Source organism: Oreochromis niloticus, linkage group LG14, assembly GCF_001858045.2.
Source record: "Oreochromis niloticus isolate F11D_XX linkage group LG14, O_niloticus_UMD_NMBU, whole genome shotgun sequence".
Taxonomy (NCBI): Eukaryota; Metazoa; Chordata; class Actinopteri; order Cichliformes; family Cichlidae; genus Oreochromis; species Oreochromis niloticus.
The window spans coordinates 29,038,288-29,054,052 of record NC_031979.2 but is presented as its reverse complement, the minus strand read 5'-3'; the positions used below and the strand labels follow the sequence as shown (position 1 = coordinate 29,054,052).

General features: G+C 41.2%; 1 long non-coding RNA gene across 6 annotated transcripts in view; it reads right to left on the bottom strand.

Annotated features, from left to right (window-relative positions):
* Positions 1 to 15,765, bottom strand: part of LOC102081077 (roundabout homolog 1) — a 221,376-nt gene that overhangs the window by 106,506 nt on the left and 99,105 nt on the right. For all 6 annotated transcript variants that reach the window (XR_002056403.2, XR_003213826.1, XR_003213825.1 and 3 more), the window contains one exon: positions 2,508 to 2,834. This is a non-coding gene — a long non-coding RNA (roundabout homolog 1). The remainder of the gene's footprint in view (positions 1 to 2,507; positions 2,835 to 15,765) is intronic.

Genomic DNA, 15,765 nt, shown 5'->3' with positions numbered 1-15,765 from the left:
TAATCTCAGATACACTTTTTACTTTTACTTTCCCCTACTGAGTTCAGAGTCTTGTTTGCTCAGTGTTTGGCAAAGGAAAAAAAAGAATGGCATTTGAAGATTTATATCATGGAAAAATAATCATAATGTTTGAAATACTTTTAGTTACAATCTTGAACAAATGGTCTTTATCACCTGGCTGTTCTCAAGCACAAAGGCGTTTCATTATTTGTCGCTGACATCTTTAAAGCAAAGAAAACAATAACACAATAGGCAAAGAATTCTATCTTAAGCTTGTCTGAATGCACCAAGCAAACATAGTTCATGGTAAATGGCTTTGGGTTAAGAGGCTGAGATAGAGAGATTGTAGGCTGTACTGTACATGTGGTTAATGATAAACCAAACAAACTGGGTTAGCTCTCCTAGCCTGGCAAAACAGGACTTGTTGAAACGTGGATTACGTTAACAATCACTGGTGAGCACAGGAAACTGTCAAAGCCAGGGTCTTAGAATAACATCACAAAAAAAAAAAATCATGTTTTTAGCTTTTAAAGTGCTTTTAAAGTGAAAATGTTAGAGAGGGAGAACGAGGCAAAGTAAACACAATTAAATCCATGACTTCCTTCTTTGGAGTTTTATTGGAAATTAAAAGTCTGGTTATTCCCTCAACTTAACCTGAGTGAAAAATTCTATCTACTATATTGAGCTCATAACAGTATCATTATGACAAGCACCTGTAATGACAACAAGGGGTGAAAAAGGGTTTAAAACTTTCCTAAACCCTCATAAGTCAGATTTATGTCTCAAAGTGTCTTTACTCGGGAGTTTAAATGTAGCCTCGAAAAGAAATCTCAGAGTTTCTGAACTTTTTCTTTTGCTTTTTTTTCCCTGTTAAATCTGCAGGGTTTCATCCTGGTTGCTCCAACAACATAATTACATGTAGTTAAGCATGAACTGTGGAGAGGGGTGAGCGAGAGACACCAGCTAAGCAAGAAGGAGAGAGAGTGCTGGAGCACAGTGGCTTGTCATTATGCATCTGTTTGAACCTTATACAGCATAGACTTAAACTTGAGACAGAGCCAGTGGTACTCTGGTCCTCGTGTTTCCCGCCAAGTATCTTATTTTTCTACTTGAAAAATCCACCTCTGAAATAAACACAGCATATTGCCTACTACAAGGAAAAGATATTTTTAGCACTGTGGCCTATGGAAACTTGTAAGTATACCAAACTTAAATGGTCTTCCACTTTTATTAAATTGTGCAGAATTGTAATTTTTATGTTAGAAAGCCTAGTTGGGAATATATATGATACAGATTCTCCGCAGCTCTTTGTCATTATCCTTACTTCTAAAGCAAGACCTTGACTCTCAGTTCAATATCGGAGCATAGACAATACACTATAAAAACTTATAGTCTGATCAGCAGGCCTCAAAATGTCTTGGATCTATTGCTTCTGCTTTACATTTCATTTAGCTGACAGTTGGGATAGAAAATATTAAAAAAGCAATCACATTGGGGAAGTTTTGTTACATTTGTATATTCCAGATATTCCACTAATTCAGTTTAAACTACACAGCAATCCCTTGACTGACACCTCATACCCAGTACCATAACAGCAGCCCATGCCCAACGCAGCAATGGCTCACATTCATTCACACATGCTCACATTCAAGCGCACACACCATTCTTTCTTTCCTCATCTTGATTAGATTACAGTGAGTGAGGTTGGTGACAGCCTCTGGGCACGCTGGAGGAGCGGTTGATATCCGAGCTCCTCAGCCTTCACTCTCAGCCAGTCAAGAGCGCAAAGAGATAATATATCTGAAGAGCTGACCTCACCAACAAAATCAGTCTTTTAAAGAATCATGGGAACAATTTTGTCAACACCAGTCACAACTCTTAGAAAAGACTAAAGGTTTTAGAAAGCCTTTTTTTATTATTTCTCCTGCATTGCAAGCACACTGACAGCCAAATATTAGCCTTGTTAATGTGTCACAAAGGCCTCTTGTTGACCCTACAGATGCTTAATCCACTCTACATCAAAGTTCAACTGTCATAGCACAAGCAAAGCAGACAATAAAAAGGCATCGCGGATTCTTCAATGAAATGAGTAGGAAGCGTCTTTATTAAAAGATGACTAAACACAGATGCAGCAATTGCATTCCTTTTGCTATAAAACCTCATATCTATCTCTTTGACAAAAAGCAGAGGTAGGATGAAAACAGAAAGGACTTTGTTCCCATTGTAGCTCATGACCACCTACCAAGGGCCCTTTAGAGAAGCATTCACCCTGGAATGATCAGGCCACTCTCCCCCTCCAAGGCTCTGCAGGCCTACAGAGACTGCTGGGCCAAACACATCCTGCCCATCGCCCGAGAGATTATTCAACTCAATGAACACATTGAGCGCAGAAACACAGGAAGAAACTGGAGCCTGCTATTCAGCAACATCTGAACCCAAACTACTCTATTCACACCCACACCAGAAAGTGGCGTGGGTGTGAAAGTGGGAAGACATGCTGCACTTACTGGCTACTTCCAGCGAGGCGTTGTGGCTCACTGCTTCTCCCAGGTAGTTGCGAGCAACACAGACGTAAGAACCTTCATCCGGTTTACTCCGCCGTCCATGGACGATGCGCAGGAAGAAGAGAGAGCCACTGGGAAGAAGCATGCGCTGAGAACGGGGATTGTCCCTGTCCGTTTCCACCCGCTCTCCATCCTTGTACCACTCCACTGTTGGGGTTGGACGCCCCTCTGCTTTACAGTTGAGAGTTGCGGGCTCCCCTTTGGAAACAATCAGGTCAGAGGGATGCTCCACAATCCGGGGTGGGGTGTCCTCTTGGCGCAGACGGGATCCTGAGAAGAAATGACAAAAGTGACGATTTACATCTGCGAGTCCTTATTTAAGCTATTTAAAGGAATGACAGGCTTGTTGTGGACTTTGTCTTATTTGATTGAAAAGTTTAAAAGGGTTAGCCCAATGTGGCTACAGTAGATACATGTACATTTAAGCAGCTGATGGTAGGCCACTTTAAAATACTTTGTCACTTCAGTATAAATTTTAAACAGTTAAATTAATTCTACTTTACATATATAGCAATAATCAAGTTCTTCACTGTATTAAACATGCTGATTACTTTTAAATACAGGCAAAAGTTGATATTAATGGATGTATTTAAGGTACTATTTGAGGTCGTGGTGATGGAAGAAGCAAAGAACAAGTCTTTGTTTTCAATAGCAGCTCCTGTGGTAAAGGTTAACATTGCTGCACCTTTGTGAGTGTCATTTCACAGATTGAAGAGCAGAAAAGACAATGAAGGCAAGGGTAAACAAAAATATGACAGACCTTGACGGTAAAAAGGAAATTAAGAGATAAAAGATAAGATAAAGGTGCTGTGCATAGCTTCATGACAGAAAAGGAGCAAGAGCAGAAATTGCACTTTTGAAGAAAGACAGATGAGCCACAGCAGAGCCAACAGCAGTGCCAAGGGGGTTAACACCCTAGTGCTATCTCTGGTCATTAATATTGCTCTCTGACCAGTCAGCTGTGGCTATCAAACCTGCTTTACATGCAAATTAGCTTCCTGTTGTTAATTCCTGAAGGGCGGGACTGGATGGCTGTGAATGCATTGTGTGGCTACACACAAAAGTGTGTGTGTGTGTGTGTGTGTGTGTGTGTGTGTGTGTGTGTGTGTGTGTTACCAAGAGAAAGAGAAAGAGAGCTCTTCCCTTCTCACCATATCTCCCAGCATAGGCCTTTGGAGCCCATTCAGCACCAATTAAAGAGAGTCGGGTATAATTGGAGGCGCAGGCCTGCAATTAATTTACCCAGCATCCCGTGAACTTGCCACACTGCCTCATTTATGTGCCATACACCCACCCATGTTACCCAAGAGAACTGGTGCTGAGAAGGCATCTTCTTGTGGTCGCCACATATTTTTGGTAAAGTCAGCATAATTAGTGACAGCTTTGTGGAAAGATAAATCACTTCAAGGCAAATGTGTACTTTGGTCAATGAGATATAATTAATCCAGTAACCCAGTGAAGGACATCACAATCCCAAGTCTTTCGAAATATCCCAATAGTAACTATTTTGACAGGTAAGGGCTGTGTGGACTTTTGAAAATTGCTTGATTGATGGGGATCATCAGAAACAGACATTGTTAGAGAAATGGAGTTTTTATCTCAGAGGGTTGACTCTGGGCATGCTTCTTCTGCACCTCATCATTCTTACATGAACCCTACACCAACACTGAAATGTGGCGTCAGCTCCTCCGTTGGGACACTGTTTGATGTTCATATGATTCTGCACACTTCTTTTTTCGAAATTACTGGTCACAAACTGCAGTGCAGGATTGCAGTGGTTGTGAGGAAAAATAACACAAAAGCAAATGAGTTAACTGTTTGCAGACTGCAAAGTTGCTGATTATTTTCTTCTCAGGTAATTTCAATTCAGTTTTATTATATTAATTAAAGCACTTAGTCAGGTGGAGGGAAAAAAAACTCCTCCAATAATTCTTCCAAAAAGTAAACACTTAGTGACACTTAACACGAGCATTTGTTTGAAGACTGGAATTAAAATAATGATAATTAAATGAAATTCTGCGATTAAGATGGTAGCATATTAATGGTGCAGTGCAATAATTGTACACCAGAGCACTGCAGTCAAAATTGACCCATAATCACAACTCTATCTGGAGTTATTCCACTAACGCCAGCAAAGCTGAAGTTTTATTATTTTGTGGCAACATGACACATAAGATAAAGTCACACACAGAAATTCCCGCAATTCTGAAACAGTTTTGGTCCTGTACGTCAGACGCTCCGTGGGTATAAAAACACATTTGTAGATTAAAGCATTTCTGAGAGTCGAAACAGAAACAGATGGAGAATTAGAGAGCGATATATCAAGCCTTTAGCAAGAATGAATTAGTCCTCTATCTGGCACTGAATAAAGTTTATAAAAAATACATATCTATGCTTTCTGGCTATTGAAGCCTTCTCAACCAGTACTAGGCTAATTAACCACCATTTGTAACCTGCTCTCAAAACAGACCTTTTAACTTACAGTCCATATGCTAATAAAGACCCAGCCCTTTGGTCAGACAGCATGGAGCTGCACCAACTTCGCTAGCATACACAGGCTGATTACTACTGTAGCAACTGTACCACTACCAGCCCTCAGCAGACAAGGCAGGCTAATATGTTTTATTAAAGAGGACTTTGAAGAGCTCAGCCGCTATCTGCTCTGCCCGTTCCCTTCCTGATTTAGATAGCTTCTCTCTAATTTGAAATGGTCTGAAGTTTGGGGCCTTATGGGGGAACCATTAACTATTTAGATGTAGCACACTGTGAGGAGAGCTGTGCAGCAGGCGGAACTGTGTTTGATCATTGACTGTTTACTGTAGATGATTATGGCTGATCTGCATGATGAACATGCAGACTGATAATACAATATGAAGTGGGCCACTGTGTCCTGTAACAGAGAAGCTGGTGAAAATAATTGTATTAATAAATATTCAGCAGTTGAACTACTGAAGTACACTAATAAGTGTTTTGTGTGCGTTTCCTGAGAGGGTGTGCGTTTTGAGCCGTGACTGGGTGCACGGCATGTATCAGTTACACAATGCTATCATCCCTTCCTCGTCACGACTGAATTCTTTCTAAGCATATTTTGCTTGTGTGTGCGTATGTAGGCTTTGCCGTGCTGATCCCCGCAGACACTTTGAGTGACCTCTGTTACTTCAGCTCCATTACCCCTCACCAGGGGAAAGAGAATTATCCTGTCAAGGAACAAACACTCCCGTGCTCCCTTCTACAGGTGCACGCTTTTAGGAAATGGATAGAGAGCTCACTTCACTCCTTCGATGCAGCACACACAGACGACCAAATTTGAGACCGAAATAAGAGATGAACAGAGCGCGTACTTTCACCATTGCTTTCTCGCATTACTTTAAGTTGTCTAGCACTCCCCTTTATTTCAAAGCGCTGCCCTTCCTTCTCCGCTGCTGCTTTCAACCATCCTCTCCCCTGTTTTCTATCCCCCTCGTCACCCCCCTCTTTGCTTCCAGACAGAGAATGCAAGATGAGCTAATGCAATACACAGCTTCACCAAAGGGAAGCTGGGACTTCTACTGCAAGGATCTGATCGATTGGTGCCTGAGGCAAAATTCTACTTCTCCCTTAACCGTCTCACTTGCTAGAGAGCTTTGTGCATCTGTCTTCTCATTTACTCACATAGGGAGACTCACACTACACAGTGTTAAACTATGCTTGAGGGAGTCTTTGCTTACTGGAGGTAATTAAAAAAAAACAACAATGGAGTTAGAGTTTTCTCACTTATGAAAGTAATCTTAGTAACAAACAACAATCCCAATAGCAAAAGTGAACACAATGAATTGGAAAGGCTCATGCCAAACCACATTGCCACAAGGGTGCAGACCTACATTGACCCATATACTGTACACATGCAAGGATTCATGAAGACCTCCAGGCATTTGCTCACTCTAAAACCCAGACTCTTCCCCCCACTCTAAACATGGACAGACATGGCATAAGAATGAGATTTGTGATGGTTCTCATGAAGCGAATGGCCATTATATCACCAGGAATATTTATGTGTATTGAGATTATGGCTACCAGCTTCACATGGATTCATCTATGTCTTGGGGCTAAACTTCATTTTCACCACAGCACATGAGATGATATACTCCGACTTTATATTCCAAAAGATAATCATGCTTCCTCAATCTGATTAAAGAAATATGCTAAAAAGAGACAGACTACTTCCAGTGAAAACAACATAGTGAAACCTCAGGAGGGGACTATTTTTGCACTGGACTTTACTGATGTAAGCTAGTAAAACTATCACGAGAGATGATATAATCAAATAAAGTCTCTTTAAATTTGCAGTGCAAGAATTTATTAGTTAATATTTACTGCCAGTGTTAATCGCCCAGATATCAACATGAAAAAGCAATAGAGTGCAACTGTACAGTAACAAGTTACAACTATTCCTAAGTCTGGGATGTGGCAATCAATCGAGCTAACTATTCTGACTTAAAATAGAGAAGAAGGCCCTCCATTGACCTTAACTCTCAGCAGCCTCAGGACAAGAAACCCCCCCCAAAAACACAAGGTTAGCTTTCGTAGAGACACGGGCTATTTCGTTAACACTTTAGCTCTTTGAATTTAAGATGCAGTTGGAAGAAATCTAGAAAAGGGCAAAATAAATTCATAGGAAATAATAATAGAAATAAACAAAAAAAAGAGACAGAATTAAAAAAATCTTCACTTCATAGCCTCAAGGATATACTAGAAATGCACTTGAAATAATTCAGTGTATATTTCTGGATTCACAAAGGATTAAAACCATTGCTGACCAGATGAAAGTCCTCTGCTTTGCTAGTTATGTCCTTAAGCCTTTTTTAAAATTATTTTAATTTTTTTTAAATTTCATGTCATTTAAGTTATTTTTTGGCTCTTTATTCTGCTTCATAGTAGTTACCTTCTTTGTGCTGAAAAGCCCTATGATTGGCTAAAACAAAACCTAGAGGAGGAGCATGAATCCAGTTCCCTGTGAGACCACCTCAACACCAAAAATATTAAAATGTTAATATGATTTTTTTCTGTCCATTGACACCAGTCCATCGGTGGGGAAGACAACAGCATTTATAGAGCTTTTTTTTTTTTTTTTTTTTTTTTCTTCTAACTAATCATGCACCACTGACTAAATCCCTATATGAAGGACTGAAGGAAAGAAGAAGGACAAGCTAAAAAGACGTAAAACAATCACCTAGCTTCAGCAATCAGTTCTGGTCTAGTGATTTCCCTAACTTCAAAAATAAATGTGCCTTTGTCTCTCACAGCTGTTTTCCATGGCTACTATCTTCACAGAGTGTGAGGAAGAGGAAGGGAGCCAGGCACCTGCCCTTTACCCCAGAGTACTCATGGGGGAGAAGGACAGTGAAGCAATTTAGATCCGTTGTCAGTCTGGTCCCCTGAGGTAGGGAGACAGGATAATGTGTCTACTTCCTTGACTGATAAAACAACTTCACAATACTGGGTCATTCACCTGTCACAGAACAAAGGATCCCAGCGACGAATTTCATTTGATTATATGAGTGAAGTTGCTGGAAGTTTAATTTCCCCCATCAAAATGGGCAAGGTCACAGAATATCATAAAGACAGGCAGTAAAATTGAAAGCTGTTGCAGGAGCCTTAGCCGTATCATCACAAGCCATATCAGATGTCCAGCTGAGCAATGGTAAGAGATATGGAATATGGATCTGTGATAAGGAAGGCCAAGCACAGTAGGGCACTTTTTATCTACAGCCCCATTAATCTGTGATTAGGGGACTTAAGAGGGATTTATGGCAGAGATAAGAGCAAAGGGTGTGTCCCTTGGGGTAGCCAGGCGTACACAGGAGCCACGCCTGCTCAGGACAGGGCTGGCCAATTAAATGACTTAACACAAAAGAAAAGGCACCCTTTTCTGTTGAATTAGAGACGATAAGGGAGAGAGGGGCAGAGATAAGCGGGAGAGACGGAAACAGAGAGAAAAGACGAGGTACTGTACTACTGCTGATCAGATGACATTAACAGGAAAGTGAAACTGAATCTTTTACCGTTTCAGCCTCAGAATCCCACCCTGGAATGTGCTGCATGAATGACTTTGCCAGTTGCATCAGATCAGACCTGTTTTTAATGTTACACAAGGATATCGCTTACACTCCTAAGAGGCAGGATTAGAGCCCTGTGTGTGAGTCTGTATGGAGCTCCAGAGGTTGGGTGATGGAGGGGGTTGATGGATATCTTTATGGCCTCTTTCCCTCCTCATCTCTTTGTCTCCATTTACCAAACACAACAGGGTATGGTTACCTCGCTTATACTACATCAGCACTTGAGAATAGTTATCAATTTCCAAAAAATGGTACCTCTGTCCAAATGCTTTCTTAACACAAGCAAACCAGAAGATCATTATCTATGAGTTTATACACAACAATACACTATTGGGTTGGCTGTATTTGTTGTTATAGAAACTAACACTCCCACAGATTACAATGCTCCCCATTGATATTTGAGCAAAATATGGCTGTGGCAAACTGGCAATTTGCATACAGATCACAACACCCCTTGATAAAAAAACAAAACAAAAAAACCCACCCTGCTTACTATTGTGCGTCTCAGCGGAGCCCACTACAATTTATCCAATCAATTCTTGTAATTTTCACAATATGCTAAACATGAAGAAGAAAAAGTAAGCCCATTTACTTGTCATCTTCCACCATACTTGCTCCAATTTCCAACTTGTGCAAACACAACCTAACCATTAAGATGTGTCAGAGTCCCTTTATCAGTGTTGTTGCCTTTGATCATCCTGCTGCTTGTTCTCACCTGCAATAAAATCGTGACAAATCAGCTGATGATACCATAAACAAGGCGTTCTACTTCCTTTGCACGGGGCCAAGGGTTACTAGCATAACTTCCAATGCTCTAGGATATTCACACTTATCGCTCATCAGGACAAGAACCAGCAGAGGTCTCAAGGCCTGAAGCACCAGCCCGAGTTCCTGGCTGTGTCAGCTGGGAAACACATCCTGGCGCATCCCCCTGCAATGCGAGCCAGGTTGAGAGTAAGACAGCATAGCAAAGTACTCCTCTGGGAGGCTGGAGCTCATCCTGCTTTGGGGCCCCCATCTGAATCTAAGACAATAGTAGCAGGATTTCAACTTCTGCACCAGGCTGTAGATACAAGGCACAGGAACAAGTATGATGAATGCGAAAATCTTTGTTTTGTGTGTCTTTAAAAGAAAATGTGAACACAAACGTATTTATAAATAATGTTACACACTGAGGTTTACCCCCACAGTTTAAACAATCCAACATAATTTCACATACAGTGTCAGCAACATACCAAGCAGGAGTAAATGTGAAAAGATGTGGCAAGGGAAACACACACTAAAAATAATGAATTTTCAACAGGCACCCATGGGACACAATTGTGAATGAGTTGCAGTTCTTCCTGATACCAATCTGCTACAGTCAGTGTCATTAGACACAAACAAAAGCTGTCAAACTCTGCAGAAGGCCATCAGGGCAGATTTCATTCCTACAGGATAAGTATAATAGCTATTCTTTATTATATCAATTCACTGGGAAGATGAGGAAATCTGCAGTGGAAAAGACTGGAATGCTTGTTAGGATGCAGCCTGTCAAATTGGCTCTGGAGACCGCAGGCAGATGGGATGAACAGAGCAGCGTGGATGCAAGCAAAGAGTCCGCCTGTCTGCATGCATGTGTGTCAGTCTGTCTGGTATCTATCTATCAATCTATTCACAATGTGTGTGTTTGTGTGTCTTTGAGCAGACTTGCAGGCTCCTCCAGTTGACCCTGTATATTCACAGTGATGACCTGAGAAGAAAACCTAGCTCAGACTTCTCATGAATGCCGGTGTCAAAGATGTCATTCCATCAGCAGTGCAGATACCCCAGGAAAAGAGTTGTAATTAATATGGAGTGCAGATGACAGGCTTGGACCTTCTATTAAGGAGCTTCATGCAGCACAGTCAAGGCTTCAAGTAAGGGTGGGGAGGGGTTGGGGGGGGATTACTGAAAAGAAGCACAAGGGAGCAAGACTGGGCAATTACTTCTTGTTTTTGTTTTCCAGCATTGCCAGTTTTTAATGAGGTTTGACCAGTGTGATCTCAGGGATACATCAAAGCTTTCTACAACAGCAGGATAGGAGAAGCAGAGGTAATTGAATACACTGGTACATTTATTTCCCAACAGGGGACAGTGAGCATCTCACTGCTGACTTACGCAAGCTGCTAGACTTGAAATCCTCAAGTGATTAATACAATTGTATTTCAGAAAAATGAAGTGTTTACTGTTTTTTGAAAAATAAAAAAAGCATTCAAGCAAGAATTATGAGCATATTTTGATGGGAATGGCACAGTAGAGTAAATTTAAACAAAACAGTTTGCTTAATTTAATTTCGAAAAGTGCTGCCTGCTTAGTTTTGTGTCAATAACAATATGATCAGGTGATTCTCTCCTCCCAAGGTCGCTCTCTGGGCTAACTGCAGTATTTCTGTTCAGCCACTAGACATGTGGGGACTGAAGGCAGGGGAGGGGCTGAAAGAGCAGTGAGGAGGAAGAGGGACCAGCACACTCAGCTGGCACAGCCCAGTCGTGGGGAGTAGGGCATGTGGGCTTAATGCCAAGAAAGAACTGCTCTGAAGAGATGCCAACGTGAATCGAGGCAGACATGGCCAAAAGCACCTAATGCTTTTTTAAATGTTATTTATTTGATGGCAACAGTGATACAAGTCTACTTTGGACCAGCGTTACATTACAGTTGCTTAGTGCAAAGCTGAGGACCTTAACTTCTTATGTGGGCTATTCTAAATGCTCAGCCAAAAACATTCTGTAGTAAATCTCAGACAGCTGCATGGAGAAAGGGAATTTCATTTATTGCATTCAGTCGAGGGCACAGTGGTAACATCTGAACGTAGAAACCCGGCACATTTCCTTCTGGTGCCCTTTAGGTTAAAAGGGCAAATACAGAGCGCATAGTATTGATGTGTCAATGTGTGCAAGCTTAGGTATTGGCATATGCAACAGCGGTTCACATACTGTTGGCTATGATGGTATTCTTAAAGTGAAACGTGGCCCCCACAGCATAGGTTAAGACTCTGTGGAACCATGTGGCAAAATCCCAGATACACCAGCATGAGCCTGCTGAGTGGGACATGGCCCAAGTCCAGCCAAATGGAACACAAATTGCCCCAAACTGTTCAAAACCTTGCCTGGAAAAAATTAAAGTGGGATGTAAGGCTTGCCATGTGATGCACAGTAAATATTTGGTCAAAATTAATGAAGGGGCAAAGTCTGCCAAGAAGCCTTTTTCTAGACGTCCACAGAGGGGAGACTGTGCCCAGTCTGGCATTAAAAAGAAATTTCCTTTTGCAGACAACTGCTCACTGGCCTGAATGCTTTCCAGCACCCACTTACCACGTCTCTTCCTCAAAACATACACACCAACTGTCCAGGTACACAATGTAATGAACCAAATACTGTTTCCTTTGATGCTTCAAAGTGAAAACAACTTGATCACAAATGTAGTTACTTCCTATCTGCCAGTTTTCCACATTTGACAGCAGAAGCACCACTCAGACTAAAGCTGTGAGAAATGCTAGTTTGGAAATATTGATTTAGGATGAATTTTTAAAAAAGAAAGTATATCTGAGTATATTTTAACATCATTCCCTGCCACTGGTCCACTCAACATCCTCTTTTAAAAGTGAACAACTGTTAAGCTGCCAAAATAATGATTTTGAGACAGTACTTCATCATATATGCAGTGCCATACATTATGGCCAAAGTCTACCTAATGAAAGTCTTTTGTTAGGAAAACGGGAAATATGACCACGTGTGGAAACATGGAAATATACATGGAAATACAGCACACAAAGCAAAAACTGAGTTTGTAAAATTTAACAAGCTTGTAAGTCAATATTTGGTATGACCAATGCCAATGTATTCTTCAATATGCTCCAAGGTCTTTTAGGCAAACTTTCTTGTAATTTCTTTAAAAAGTCTTCAGGAATAGTTATTCAGGACATTCAAAGTTCTCCTTTGGATGCTGGCTGCCTTTTGTGTCATTGTCTATCAGGATGCCACACTGGTTCAAGTTAGTTACGTTAGATTCCTTTTTATGCTGAGTGCACCACAGTTCACTGTTGAGTCGTTTAACGAACAACAACAAACCAAAAAAAAAAAGAAAAGGAAAATGGTCAGGTTCAAGGGCTGTAATTAAAATGAACGAAAAAGCAGCCAATGGCCAAACTTTAAAAGATCTTCAGAAAGCGTGACCAGACTAGAAAATTATAAGAAAGTCTGGCTCGTTGAAAGAAAAAAATTAAGAAATAAGGGGTGGCTCAAGACTTTTGCACAGTACTACAGCTAAATTGAACATTAGTTAGATTTAGAAGCCACGAATGATAAGAAGAGCTCTGAATTATTTTGGTATTGTCTAAGATGCTCAAAGTATGCCCATCATTTTCACTGTACACTGTGTAGAGGTGAAGAACGAACTGTAGCATTTTCTGGTTAGACAACCTGTCAAGACTACGTTTTAGAAGGAAGTAGAGCCTTTCTACATTAATGACTTCTAAGCCAGGAAAGGTGAATCTGTCAAGGCAAAGTGCATACAGGGAAATGGGGATGAGGCCCTAAACCTACAATGAACCTGTTTTAAGTCAGAAGTATGAAGCTCACCATTAAGAGTTGCTGACTGACATACAGACAAACCAAAGCAATCTTATGTTTAAACCCCGAGGAAGCTGTCTTTCACAGAGTAGCTACAATTGTTATTCAATTAGAGCTTTCATGGTTTAAGCAAAAGACGGCACATCAGAAGGAAAGAGTCGAGGTGACTGCAAAAGAATCACACAGTTGAAGGAGACTGAACTCTTTACAGAAGAACTGAAACAGATTTGCAAGTCTCTCGAAACTGAGAAGTAAAAGCTTTCCGAAAGAGGGGAAATTCAGAGCCTTTCCACATAATTAAAAGGCGTTATTCTTGTTCAAAGAGTTCAATAGCATTTAGACATTTTAGAGACTGTGGCACTTCACACATTATCAACCAAGAAAATAAGGGAAAAAAACAGTTTTGGGTTTTTGTGTGAGATTCAATGGTGACATCAGGTTTCAGAAAAAAAAATGTCACCAATTCACAGAAAATAGGTGAGGCTGATAATGGGCTGGGATTAAACTTAATCTCCTGACTCAGAGCAACAGTGTATTTACATGATGAAAAAAAAATAAATCACCCAGTTATTTGAAGCCTCCTCACCATGGTTACTGCTGAATGGTAGAACAGGCTCCAAAAGCAGTCCTATAATAGTGAGTTTCAAGGTCACCTTCTCATTAATTATGTTTTTCAGTGCTTCCCCTTAAATAAAGTGCACCCCTCCTACTTTTATCACTGTCTTTTGTGTGACAGAATTAGCCCCCAGGAACCAGTAGATTTAGCTGCTGACACAACTCACAATAAGAGTGGCTTTTAATCATGAATCTGCACTGCATAAATAGATAACAAATGTTCCAAACATAAAATAAACAGAATAAAAAAAAATGTTTGATATAGAAAGACAACCTTGTCACCAAAGGGAATCTTAACTGTGGCAGCATAGCTGAGAGGGGGAGGAACCAAATACATTAATCAACTAATTAGCAGTCTCTCTTTTAACTGCTAATTTAATCTATTCCTCTCAGCCTCTTTAATGGTATTTTCCCCTGTCAGTTATAACCAAAGGGAGGTTTAGCATTTCAAAAGTGTATCCAGGCCTTGAAATGAGAGGGTAATAGAATGGTCACAGAGGCTGGGAGGAGGCCTGAGCTCTGGGAGTGAGAAAGAAAAGAAGGATACAGGGAAAGGCTGTCCTCAATGCCATCTCTCAGTCTCCCCAGTGGAGAAAATGAAAGGGAGGGAGGTCTGAACCTTTTTAAAATGCACAAGGCAGAGCACCCCACGGTAGCACAGCTTCACCGCCACAGCAAACGGCAGGCCCAGGGCAAGCCCTGTGAGAGTTCCTGAGCATGCAAATGTTAGACACATGAGGGATGTTGGCCATACTGCCCGAAAACCAAACCAAACCCTCACCACACCACTTAAGGTTTGTTCCAGGATCTTTTATTTACTCAGCAGTTCTAAAAATCAACTTCACCTGTCCCCACATGTCCTCCTCTAAAAAACCCCAACTCACAGTTTACCACCTCTGTCACCCTAATCAGCACATTCAGCAGTGCCATGAGGGAACAGTAAGAATATGCAATGTGCGCACAGGGAGCCATATCAAGAGTATTCCCACAAGCTGGCGTATCGTGGTATGTTTGACTGCTCCGTCCTCCCCTTCGTCCTCTGTTCTTCCTCCCTCCATCCCCCTTCAACACCCTAGGGTAGCCTTTGTGTGTAGCTGCACTCCTCCTCTCTCCTCACACACCCTCAGTCTCTGGTGAACCATTCTCTTCCCCTCCTCCAAGCCTTACAATCGCCCCGTTAAGGCAACACAATACGGCCTCCTCGTCCCTTCCCCACAGGCTTTTTCTGCGTGTCGGCCTGCTTTATTTAAGAAAGACTCTGCACTGACCAGTCACAAAAAAGGCAAGTCTTAAAAAAATTGGGCCAAAACAAAAAAAAGAAGAAGAAAAAAGTGGGGGATGGGTGAGAGGATGAAGAGATTCCTTAAGCCTCTTTCGCCACCCCACACAAACACAAACCCCATGTGCCTGTCTTTTAGTCTTGATCACATCTATATTACTGAAATGATCACAATAGTAGTAATACATTCAGAGTAGATCAAAAAAGCATGCATGTGTGATACAGAATCAAAGGTAACTTGCTTTTACATTAAGGAGTCTTAGTAAACAAAAAAGGTCTTTATATTTTTTAATAACAGAAAGGAAAGCTGGGGGAATTCTAAGGGTGCCATTTGTGAAATGGGACGGAAACCAGACAACACCTTTCATCCTATAAGGACACACCATTCATCACTTTTAGACCAAGTGGCAAGAGGGAATGTTTGTCCTCCACGCCAACCGACAGAACAAGATGCATTAACTATATTGGCCCAGGAGTCTAATAGCCTAGACATGCCTGCTGCCTTCAAATATCAGCCAGCTGCAGACTAAAACGCTTATATGACTTATATGAAGTTATGTGCCAGAGTATTCTTAGTGTAGACAGCTTATCTCTGTCTGGCTATACGTTTTTGGGGCTTAGAC